This window comes from Poecilia latipinna, unplaced genomic scaffold (genome assembly GCF_001443285.1).
Source record: "Poecilia latipinna isolate Pla-1442-1.1 unplaced genomic scaffold, P_latipinna-1.0 Scaffold2021, whole genome shotgun sequence".
Taxonomy (NCBI): Eukaryota; Metazoa; Chordata; class Actinopteri; order Cyprinodontiformes; family Poeciliidae; genus Poecilia; species Poecilia latipinna.
The window spans coordinates 98,398-110,018 of NW_015114637.1; the positions used below are offsets into that span (position 1 = coordinate 98,398).

An 11,621-nucleotide genomic window follows, 5' to 3' on the forward strand; every position below is an offset into this window, starting at 1 on the left:
TTTTTTGTGAAACTAATTTGCACTTACTGTAGCATAAAATTAGGGCTGGGTTGGAACAGTTCGTTCAATTTTCAGAGGACCATCAGGACTTTTGAAAATTTAATGAGGATCCAAATAGCCTCTTTCTCTGCCTCTGAACACTTCATGTAGTTGTGACAATCCAATGTCGTGCTTGTCCACTAAAGACCAAAGATTAAAGATAAAACACAATAGATCCTGATGGAGGGTTCTAGAAAAGGCTTGCTGTATTTATAGTAGCTTGTTGGAGGCCTGGTTACCTGCCAACACTGAGATTCCTCTGGAGACACGAAGACCGTCAGTGGTGAGAAGAAGAAGAAGAACAGACGACTGGTTTATCGTTTTGTTGATTACTGTGTGGCGAAAACACCTCATGTTGGTAATGAACAAAAAAATGGAAGATAACCTTTAGAAGACTAGTCTCTGTCTTTGTCTTTCATTGGAAGGTGAAGATATTAAATTACTGCAAATACTGGATCTTCACATTGACTGGCAGATGGACTAAAAATCACCTCTGGCATCAAACGATAGCAGATTCATATGCAGGTTTGTGTCCTAAAGTAATGGGCCTGATCTTCAAAAGATTTTGCACGTACAAAAACAAGTGCAAACTTGACAGCACCTTCTCTGCTTTTATGGATATGCCAAACATTGGCTGATCATCAGGAAGTACAAAATAATGGGAGAGGACAAGCAAATGTAATGGCTTACCACACACGATGAGATTTAATAAACCTAAAGTGCGTCGACATTTACCACCTTTGAAAAAAGCAGGTGCAAACTATCACTCAAAAATATTTGACATGATTTTTGCATATACGATAAAAAAAAAAAATGTAACGATTAATTTTGACAAATTGTCAGAAGCGCAAAAAGCCAGCGATGTGTAATGGAAATTTTTTTATTAATCTTCTTCTTTTTAAGGAACTTTGTTGCAAATTTTGTTCAAAGAATGACCTTTTAACTCTTGATTACAACCACGAGAAGGGAGGTAATGTGACCCATCATCCAAAGTTGTTAGGAAAATCAAATAACTGGATCCTGCGGTTCACTCACTTTATCCTGCTCAGATGGCATTTGAGGAGAGAAGAGCAAAAATCCATATAATCTTAATGAATATGCATGTAATCAGGCGTGGAAATGCCCCCTGGTAAAGTCATTACAGTGAACGTTTTTTTAGAAGTAAAAATAATAAAAAAAAAGAAACCTGGCTTTCAGTTTGTGTGATCCACCCATGAGTCTGGCACTTAGTGTATGTGCTGTGTGCCTTTCCCTCTTGTGGCTGACACAAAGATTGGCCTATTTGAAGTGAAGAAAGTGGATCTTTATGAGTTCCTCATGATATGACAGGGAGACATCAGGGTGACGGGTGTTCTAACCCATTCTCCTCATGGTCATTGTGTGGAAGAGAAATGCTGAGGGATGACAGCGAAGAGAGCAAGCGGTATATAATCATCTTTTACCTCTGCGTGGCCTCAATCGAGCAGAGCGGCCCTTTTCTTGTCCTCTCCAGTCATTCGAAGTCTGTTTGCAGTGACAGAGGGAGAAGGCTTAGCTCACTTGTTGGGGAGAGCCAGCCAGCTAAGCTTGTGTGTGCCGTCTGTAGGTAGGAACGAGGAATGAAACATTACTAACACAGCTTTGTGTTTAATTTACAGTTTTAAAAAGCTTTGATTTCAGCCCATTTTGGATTTACGCTTTAGAGCTGCAATTAATAGCATCCAAATACTTTTTCTAGCTTTTCCTAGCTTACAGGGTGACGTCACACTGTGTGTGAGAGTGGAGCGGCTGTAAAATACAGTTCTGGCGCCAACCTAAATTAAGGGCAAGTTAATTATGGAGGTATTTTTAAACTTCTTAATCATTTTATATGCCTGATTAGCCTGTTCAGTGGTGCTGGTTGGAAACATTTTGGAATACACATGAAAATCTTAACTCTGAATTTTTCTTTAAAAAGTGTCTAATACTAAATCCAGCACTCAAAATGCTGGATTTAGTATTCAAAATACTAAAGCAACTTCAGTTTATTTTATTTTTTTTAAAGAAGCATTGCTCCTTATGTGGAAACAGCAGCGTCTGTTAAAAAAATAAATAAATAAAGTCATAAACCTCGGCGCATGTGTGCTATGACCACATTTGAAACGTTAATAATAAGCAAAATAACTTCCACATTGAAAGTGTTGTAAGTGCAATCTGACAGCGTTACAGTTCGCCCTGTTCACCGACCAGAAAACTATCATTTCTGAGTTTCTCTTCACGGAACTATAAAGCTAGAAATGATCTGATTTAATTCAAAAGCAGATTTCCTCATATCTCAACATATGACTATAATAAAAAAAGAACACATTTCCTCTGAAATGTCTCTTCCCAGAAATAAAATGCAGAAGCTGCAATGATTGTTTTTTTTTTCTTCTTCTTCTTTTTTTTAGTTTGCTTTGAAACAGCTGAATACACTCCAACCAGTTAAAATGACAACATCCCTTTCCCAAAAAGGATAATTTATCATATTTTTTTACTTGGGCTGACTAAATTATATTTTGTAAGATAGTCATATTCTGCCCTGATTATGGCTAAGAATTTATTTTATTTTATTTTATTTTATTTTATTTTATTTTGCCAAGACCAACCAAAACTTCATTCTTGCTATGTTTTTGCATTTGCTTGTCTTTTTATTTTGAAGCTTGTCGTTGTACGGTCAGGTTGGTTCTGCTTCCTGCCTTTGTTTTGCTTCTCAGCTGTGTTAATAAATCCACACTGCTTTTATCGCCAGCATCCCTTGCTGTGTTGTAAACTGCCTGAACGATGGATTTCTGAGGTTCTCTTTTCTTCAAAGAGTTAATTTTTGTGTCACCTGTCAGCATTAAACTTTTGGATTCTTGTGTCCCAACCCAAAATTCAGCAAGTTAAGGCTGACAGGATATTACTAAAAAGAAAATCGATTTAAAGCAAATACATCAGTTTTTTTCCCCACTTCCTTAAAAAGGCAAAATCACATCACATTTTGTTTTTTCCCTCCCTAATGTAACTTTTAGTACATACTTTTATCTTCCTTTCAGTACATTAAAAAACAGCTAGCTCTCAAATCCTTGTGTTATCTGATAGATTTGCTGTTTATGAATACAAACATTTATTATTTTCACGTTATTGTAAAAACAACATTAATAACAAATGGCCGATGCACATTTTCTAAAACGCTGTGTCCATTTCACGCCAGATAATGGGATGCTTCCTTTACAAACTACTTCAGCTAATTTCCCAAAATTCTTGAGGATCATCAAGATGTTTGAAAAAATTTACCTGAGTCAAGAGAGCTGTGCAGTTCTTTTGAGCCGTTGTTCATTTTTAATAGAGCAACCTCTCCTGAGATGGTTCATGTTTTCTCCACTCTTAAACGTGAAAACTCAACTGTATTTTTTCAAGCTGCAATTTATTGATGATCTGAAACCTTTAAGAAATGTGTTGGGAATGGGACACTATTGCTCTACTGCACCGTAGATTATCTAAATTTGCAATGCTGAGTTTTGTTTAGGTTTAGTGGGATAAAATAAATAAGTCTTTAAACAGAATCAGAAAACACATAGTGTGGTTGCGAGTAACCTTGTGGCCACAGGGGGGCAAGTTTCCACCTCAGGCTTGAAGACAGTTTTAAAGTGATGTATGAGTAAGACCAGAGGACCAATGGGAGTAAAGCTGGGAAGGTTTATTTAAAATATGCAAACCAGTTTGTTTTGTTTCAGCTCTCAAAAATACAGCTTTTTCAGATTTCTTTAATGTCTTCCATTTTCACAGCATGAAGATTAGGCGAGTACTTCTTTTCTTTTCTTTCTTTTTTTTTTTAGTCAAGCGATAAGCTGGGAGAACACGAGAAATTGTTTGGGCTGTAAAACAAGCTGGGAATGGCTCTCACTTCATCCAACAAGACACGATCCTCGTAATGTGCCAGACCATCTGGAGCCTTCAAGGACGTTTTGACAAGACAGACAAAGAAATGGCCCCGGTATTGTTGCAATCAGTTGCTGCATGTCAGACCCTATTAGTTAAAATTTGCTCCGTTTCTTTGCTCATGATAGGACTGGTCTTGGAGAGCTCCTTTGCTTTCTGCTGCATTGTGGGTAACATTTGGTTAAAAACAATAAAAATACAACCAGGTGCGTCGGTCAGTCCCCTGCCCTGAGAACTTCAGGTCTGGATGATCTGCTGCCTCTTCTCTCCTCTGTGACGAAGTTTCTTCCTTCCAAAGTTAATTTTTAATGACACAGTTTGTTACGTGGGTCCACAGGGGGGGTTTAGCGGCTGTGCTTTAACAACACGAGTCTCACTGCTTGTTCCCATCTGAGAAGGCTTCATTAGAGGTAGCGAAAGGGAAAGAAAGCACTCCGAATTCCCATATTTGAGCCAATTCTAACTTTATGTTTCTGTCCATCTGTGTGTCTGGCATTTGTATGGCTTGATTTTCCTTTTTAAGTCGAGAGCCATAAATAATCGAGATATTTTAAAGGGAGGAATGTGAAGGACCCACCGATGGCCACTTTGTAAACTGGTACTGCTGCTGACAGTATGTTGAACAGGCCTCTTTTTCCATCAAGACACCCGTTCGTCGTCTTTAACGTTTCACAAGGTCTGAGCGTACAGAGAGGCATTTTAGCCATTCTTCTTTCCGTTCCAAATCATCTAGAGTTTGGGATTCTCTCTTCCGCGGTTTTTTTTTTTTCTTCAGTTTTTTTCCTGAAGGTTTTCTACTAAACTTAGGCCTGAGGTCTTAAATACAAATAAAAAAGGGTTGATTTTATTTTTAAATCATTTCTGTGCGGGCTTTTTCATCTGTTTTTTTTTTTTTGGATGCACTGCATACATCCAAAACATGCTTATCCATTACCTTATGCCAAACCCACCTGACTTTGGCACATTTTATATTTTCAGAGACAGATTACATTTTTTTTTTGTCTCGCACACAGAAAGCATTTGGTCACAAGACTTTATCATTCTTTGATATAATTCTTGAACAATGAGCTTTTGTGCTGCCGACGTTTTTCAACTTTAAAAATTAAAGCATCATTTTAACTTGCAGGTATAATGACTCAATGGTGGCACCAGTCATATTTTTCTTTTAAGATGAAGAATTTGTATATCTTAAATTAAAGAATGGATTTTTCAGAATGTTCAGATTGAGATTATACCTCTGCCAAAAAAAGCAAATTATAGAAATTTATTTCATACTGCGACAAAGACATCCCTACCTGGATTTCGTTATTGAGCTCACAAACATTGAGTGGTGAAATGTCTTTTATTCTATAGATTAAGACTCGCCCCTGTTGAGGTGATCAATCAAACTTGTAGATAAACTCGTGGCATAGAAAATCTTTGGAAGTTCCTCTGCTCTTCATCAATATTTTTTGACGGGAGGTCAAAAGTTTAATTGATCGCCCTGCCCGGTTTGAGCCAAACAAAGCTTCACACTCAACCGACCCAGCGGGCGTGGAAATAAAAGCAGATGGTGTAAAATTGATGCCAAGTGGGTCTAATTTCTTGCTGGCCCATTTTGTTTTTTGATCACTTGCCATGTACAGAATGTAGATAATATGAACAATGAATACTGCGTGTTTTAGACAACAGCTCTGAATCTCGGAGTCAATCGAGTAGACATAGTGGAACAAAGTGAGGTTATTTCACTTCATTTAGGGTTTTCCAATGAGGGCACTTTTAAATGATCAGTGAAAGATCAATTGTTTTTCCTGCTGCAGATTCGTGTCTCTGTCTCATATGCCCTGCTCCACACTCTGTGGGAAAGGGAAGACTACTTGAAATGCTACCCATTCAATATTTTTGATGCTCAAAATAGTGTTGCATTAATAATGAAAACTCCTCAAAATTAGTGAAACTTCATTGAAATACGTCACATGTTGAATTATCAATGAGTTGTATCAAAAAAAAAAAAGCATGCCAACGCTAACCCAGCTCTTCAACCAACTCGTATGCATATTGTTGTCATCAGTATGAGAAACGTGTTACTAACAGAGAAAGCTTAAGCGTCTGGAAATCACTGATGAATGAACTAAATATCTCAAAGTCACAATACTGATGAACAGTGATGTGCTTGTACTGAACTGTGTAGCTCCAAAGTTGTCAAGAAAATACAGTGCATTAAATTTAATGAAGCGTCATATTGAACTTATTGTTTGTAAATGGTTATTTGTACAAAAAGAAAAAAAAATCAGGATGAACAATCACCTGGATATTCCCCAGTTTGTAGTTTTGTTTTGAAGTTATTGTCCAAATATATCCCATGCTGTGAAACAGATGATGTCTTTTAGCAAAAGAATGATAAAGTGAGTCTACCGTATTATTTTTTTTAAAAACCATAATTTTTTATTTCACCTCCTCCTCCTTCTAGTTTTCTCTGTGGAATGGAATATAAACAGGTTTTGTCTCGTTTGCTTCCTTCACCAAATATTGAAACATTTAGCTTTCTGGTAACACCTGAACCACAGACAGACCAATATTACAAGAACATTTAGCCAACTAAAGTATTTTTTATGCAATCATGAGCATTTATCATTTTATTTGTTATACCTAACTGTTGTAGTTGCTGAACTTGTCTTGAGTTCAGCAATGATTTTAATTGCACACCGTCATTTATCTTACTCCATTTTACCTTACAATACCCCTATATTTTACCTTCTGTTGGACGAACCTTTGAGACAAAATTCCTGTAAATTGTTGGCACATTCTCTCTACTCTCCTTCCTATCATTACATTTTGAAGTGTGGCCAAATCAGTAAAACATTCATCCTCCCTCGTCAGTTTAACAGCTACATTAACAGGGTTGACTCCTGCAAATGAACTAGAATTATCATTGTGCTGCAGCTCTCTTGGAGAACATGTCTAATTGCAGACTCGTTTAAGAATTTGATTTTTTTTTTTTCCTTATTCTTCTTCTTCCTCTTTTTTTTTTGCCTCTTTGCTGTGGCACCCGGTCAAGAACGTGCTTTCCTCATCTCAAGCATCTTTCTGATAGGATTACCAAACACAAAAGCAGCGGGAGTCCTCTTGACACCGCAGTGAAACTAGGCCTGAGTGAGTAAACAAAGCTAGCCAAATTAGCATGGCATAATCGTATGAATTAGGTGGAAAAACAAACACGCTCTGGTGAACAGATTTCCCAGCAATCAGCTAGCACTGAGCAGCACGACATGTGAAAAAGAGAGCAAAGTCTACATTTTCACGGTCTTGCTTTCACCTCAAAGCAGCTGCTCCACAACCATTTCCCGGCGAAAACTGAAACACAAAGAGAGTGAGCAATTAAATAATAATAATACTAATCACCTGCCTTTTCCTTCCATTCTGGTTACCCAAGTTTGTTCACCATAATGGAAATGTGTAAAATCCTCTACCTCACACCCCTTGCAAAACACTGACCTTACTCCTTCTGCTCCCCGTAGAGACTGTTTGGACATAACATGGAAAAACATGCAGACATGCTTTCCTGCTACACAGCAGAGGTATGTAAATCCTCTTCTAGAAGTCTCTGCTAAAAACAAATATACATAAAGTTGTTTTGCTTCAAAAAATATTTCAGTGACTATAACAGCCTACAAGTGATTATGGCTTATTATATCATCAGCACACTGAGCAATCTTTACCCTCTGATGGGTATTTTGGAATATTAGAAACAGGTTGTGCTACCTGTTTTTAATGACACAGAGAGGAGTTTGAAGTTAAGTGGAGCTGCTAGTAATTATTCTCTATGACAACGTGCACTTCTGTTACCTGCCAAAATGAACACCTGGCTCTTGGCTTGTTGCTATAATAATAATAAAGGAGGGGGCGGGGAAAAGACTGCAGCTGTGCTATAGTTGTATTTAGCAGCTAGATTAATAAAAATCTCCCCCAGGCTGCAATAAAATTGATCAGACAGTTTATTGAATGTTTCTGCATTTTTGAGTTTTGTTTGTACCCATCTGTGTAAAGGTGTTTTTTTTTTCTGTTATTCATAATTTTCCACTTTTCTGTTGAGACAATAATTACGCAAAAGATTAATGGGAAAAGTAAATGAATGCTTACTGCAAGCCAGGGGAGAAACTGTCATTATTAAGACATTAAAAAAAAAAACCTCCACACAGACGGTTTAAATTAAGCTTCAAGGTCATCGAGGCAGTAAGGTAACAATACGAGCCTCATATTAACCTAGCTTTTTATAGAAATTTGATAAGCTCAGGGATGTTTTAATTTCCAGCTCAAGCCTTAAAAAAAAAAAAACTGCAGCTGTTATATTGCTACAGGAACAGAAGCGAGCTTTCCAGCTCCATGTAATTTACAGCTGAGTGAGCATGTCATTTTTATTAAAATTTAATTTGTCTGTTTTATTTACTTTGGCGCCAGAAAGAAGAGAAAGAAGCAAGTTGTTGTTTCAGTGCCTGCTCATAAAGCAAACAGACTAAAGGCACACTCATTTTCAATTTTCAAGGTTCCTTGAATGATTAAATATGTTTAAAAATGCTATTTTAAATCAATACTAGAGTGACATTTTGACAGGTATTGAGTTTATTTATTTACAATAAATTATTATTATTATTGTCTTTTGCATGACAATAATATAAAAATTAGCATCAGGTAGTTTTTTTTTTTAACTCTTGTTCTTGGCACAAAACATTTTACAAACTACTGTTTTGCCCTTGCAGGGTCATGGACAAAAATACTAAAAGAAAATCTACCTTTACTAGCAAGACAACAATCAAAATCTTCTTGTAATTCCTGAGCATCTTCTTGCATGTTTCTGCTGGTATTTTAAAGATTTTTCTTTGGTGATGGAGTTGGTCAGCCTCTTTCTATCATCTCATCTTTAGGTCCCTCCAACTTCCCACTCACCTGAGTGACTCCACTTCATATTCAGGTTTCCTGTCAGACCCTGGGACGTCGAGCGCTCTTTGCAGTTTTGCTTTACTGGGTGATCCAGGAGTCTGCAGCTGCCACCCTCCTACTTTGGTTCAAAGTGCACAAAATGACCACTGGCACCACTAAGGCTTTGAATCTCAACTCCTTGGCTTCCTTTTTCAACCATCTGTTTGTCTTTTTAATGTTTCTGTAGGTGTTTTTTTAATGTGCTCTTGTCTTATACTCTCTGCATCTGTAGTTTTGTCTAAAGCGGCGTTTCTTAACCCCTCTCCTCAGGCCCTAGTGTCCTGCAAGCTTTAGGTGTTTTCCTTCTGCCTCCCACCTGACTTAAATAACTGAGTGATTAGAAAGCTTCTGCAGCATTCGATGGCATGCTGAGCAGGTAATTTAATCCTTTGAATCAGGTGTGCTGGATTAGAGAGGCATCTAGAACATGAAGGACAGAGGGCCCTGAGGACCAGGGTTTAGAAACGCTGATCTGAAGGATGCAAATGGTTTTGCTCACTTATGCAACCAGACGATTTTTGTTTTGTTGTTGTTGTTTTTTTTTTATCTTTTAGCAGATGTTGTTTGTAATATTTGCCACATTAAAGGTGTGAAAAGCTCCGAATTGATTTCAACAGGAGTGTGTACAAATTTTAGGTTGACCGTGTCTGCTACGCTAGAGGACTTTGACTTGCTCGCTATCCGTTCTCAATCAACCTTCCACTTTTCAGTGGAAAATTGTTAGTTGACAACGATTTAACCAAGAAGCTCTCGAATGACGCAACAGGTATTAGATTGCTCACTCCGAAGCCACCGCTCGCTCCGCTTTCGGTTTAATTCATGTAATTCTGCATCCCAACCCTCCCTCCCCGCACAGGAGGGAAAAGCTGATTGCAGTGCTCTTCCTGTCTTTTCCAATAAGCCCAGCTCTGCCGCTGCCTCTCTCGGTCAAACACATGTGCGGAGTGACTGTCAACCCGCCAAGGCCCATTTACTCCAGCACACACAGCATCCAAGCTCCCCGGTGCTGTCAGCCTCACAGCCCCTCCCAGCCCTGGCTTACTCTCCACTCACATTCACATTCGGAGGCTTTGAACCTTGAATTGAGCTCACCTCCAGCCTCTGCCCCACAGCACCGTTTCCACTCCCCTCCCGTCCCGTCCCTCCTCCCTATCTCATGACTCCCCCTCCTCCTTCCCTGGGGCTCCTCTAGAGGCGACGCAATAACATACTTTGGAGGAAACCGCTTCCCTCCCCCCAGAGCAGCCCAAACTGCGAGCATATTCCCTCCATCACAACAGCAGTGTAGCAAAACTGCTGTCACGCCGAGTTTGCCATGTTAATGTGGCTGTAAGCAACACTAGCCTGGCCTTAAAATACAGTGATACTGTGTTTCAGGGAAGAGGAGGTGTTCTGGGAGGCAAAAAAATAAAAGCAGGTCTTCTGTGGCAAAGGAGGAAAAGTTTGGGGGGAATTGGGGTATACAGTTAATACACATAAGGGAAGCATTTCCTCTTCTGACTCCTCAGAGGAGAGCAAACTGTGCACGGAGACGCTGATGCAGTTGCTCCACACATTTTGCTAAATCTACCCTTTCAAAGGACTGAGACAAGAGGCTTCAAAGAGCTCGATTGACACCCAGCGAAGCTTTGAACTGCGTCCTTGGACTGCCACGTGGAAAGGCATTCACTCCCTTTAATCACCCACTTACAAACAGCATGTATTAAGACAGACAGATAGTCAACATGTCAACATTGTTAAACCTACACAGCTTTTCTGCTGAGGCGGCTGACAGGAAGAAATATAACAAGGCTCTTGCCATCAAATGGGCACCTACCTCCCGCAGCACTGGCACCGCGTCGACGACGTCTGCAAAGTCACAGAAGCACCAGCAAGCCAATTAGCTTTCACTTTTTCTGGGTCAAAAGTTCTTTTTATGTTCTTTATTCATGGAGAAAGTACAACTATTTGTTGTGCGCCAAATGTGAAACAGAGTAGCAACGAAGCGTTGTTTCTCACTGTAATTTATTAGAAACGTTGCCGTTTTTCACATAGCCATTCCAGTGACTTTATTAAAAACAAACATCTTTAATGTGATTACATTTGTGATTAAGAGGAAAATAAAAGAAACTACAAAGGCTGGTGTCACCAAGTCTATATTTATAACATGATGTAAAGCTCAAAAATATTAATTTTACATAATTTTTCTGTCTTTATAAGACAGATTTTAGATGGCCTCTATCATTGCTACAGTGCTCAGACTTTACCTGGATCTTTGTTCTTCAGACAGAGTAAACTGAAGCTGGATTCACACTTTACAATTATGGGCTGTCTTGGCCAAAGTCTTTTGTTGTGAAAGATGATCTCTAGTGGTGAGCTTAAATTGGTGGTCTGCAGCGGTTCAGCTTGATAGATGCACTGACTGCCTTTTTAGAGTTCCCACAACCATAGACAGCCTATGACTAATATCTGGCAGTATCTAATATTTTCTGGGGAGAATCGTGTCCTGACATGTTCCTCTCTATGCCATAGTCTTCTTTCCCTCCTCCCTCTTTTCAGCATCTGTGTCTCACAACAAGTGCATTAACAACCGTCAACAACATTTTACTGCAGCAACAAGTAGTGAAGTCAGGCAACTTCCACGACATGTTCTGTATGATTTTTTTTTTTTTCTGATCTGCAGAGTGTGTGCTAGGTTTGAGACTGGGTTTTTGGCAACAAACAAA

At 38.8% G+C, this 11,621-nt stretch overlaps 1 long non-coding RNA gene across 1 annotated transcript; it reads right to left on the reverse strand.

Moving 5' to 3' along the window:
- Nucleotides 1-6,361: 6,361 nt before the first annotated feature.
- LOC106935776 (uncharacterized) lies at nt 6,362-9,760 on the reverse strand. The gene is made up of 3 exons (XR_001421968.1): nt 8,884-9,760; nt 7,435-7,546; nt 6,362-7,293 (listed from the first exon to the last, which is right to left on the reverse strand). It is a non-coding gene; the product is annotated as an uncharacterized LOC106935776 (long non-coding RNA).
- Between the last annotated feature and the right edge of the window lie 1,861 nt (nt 9,761-11,621).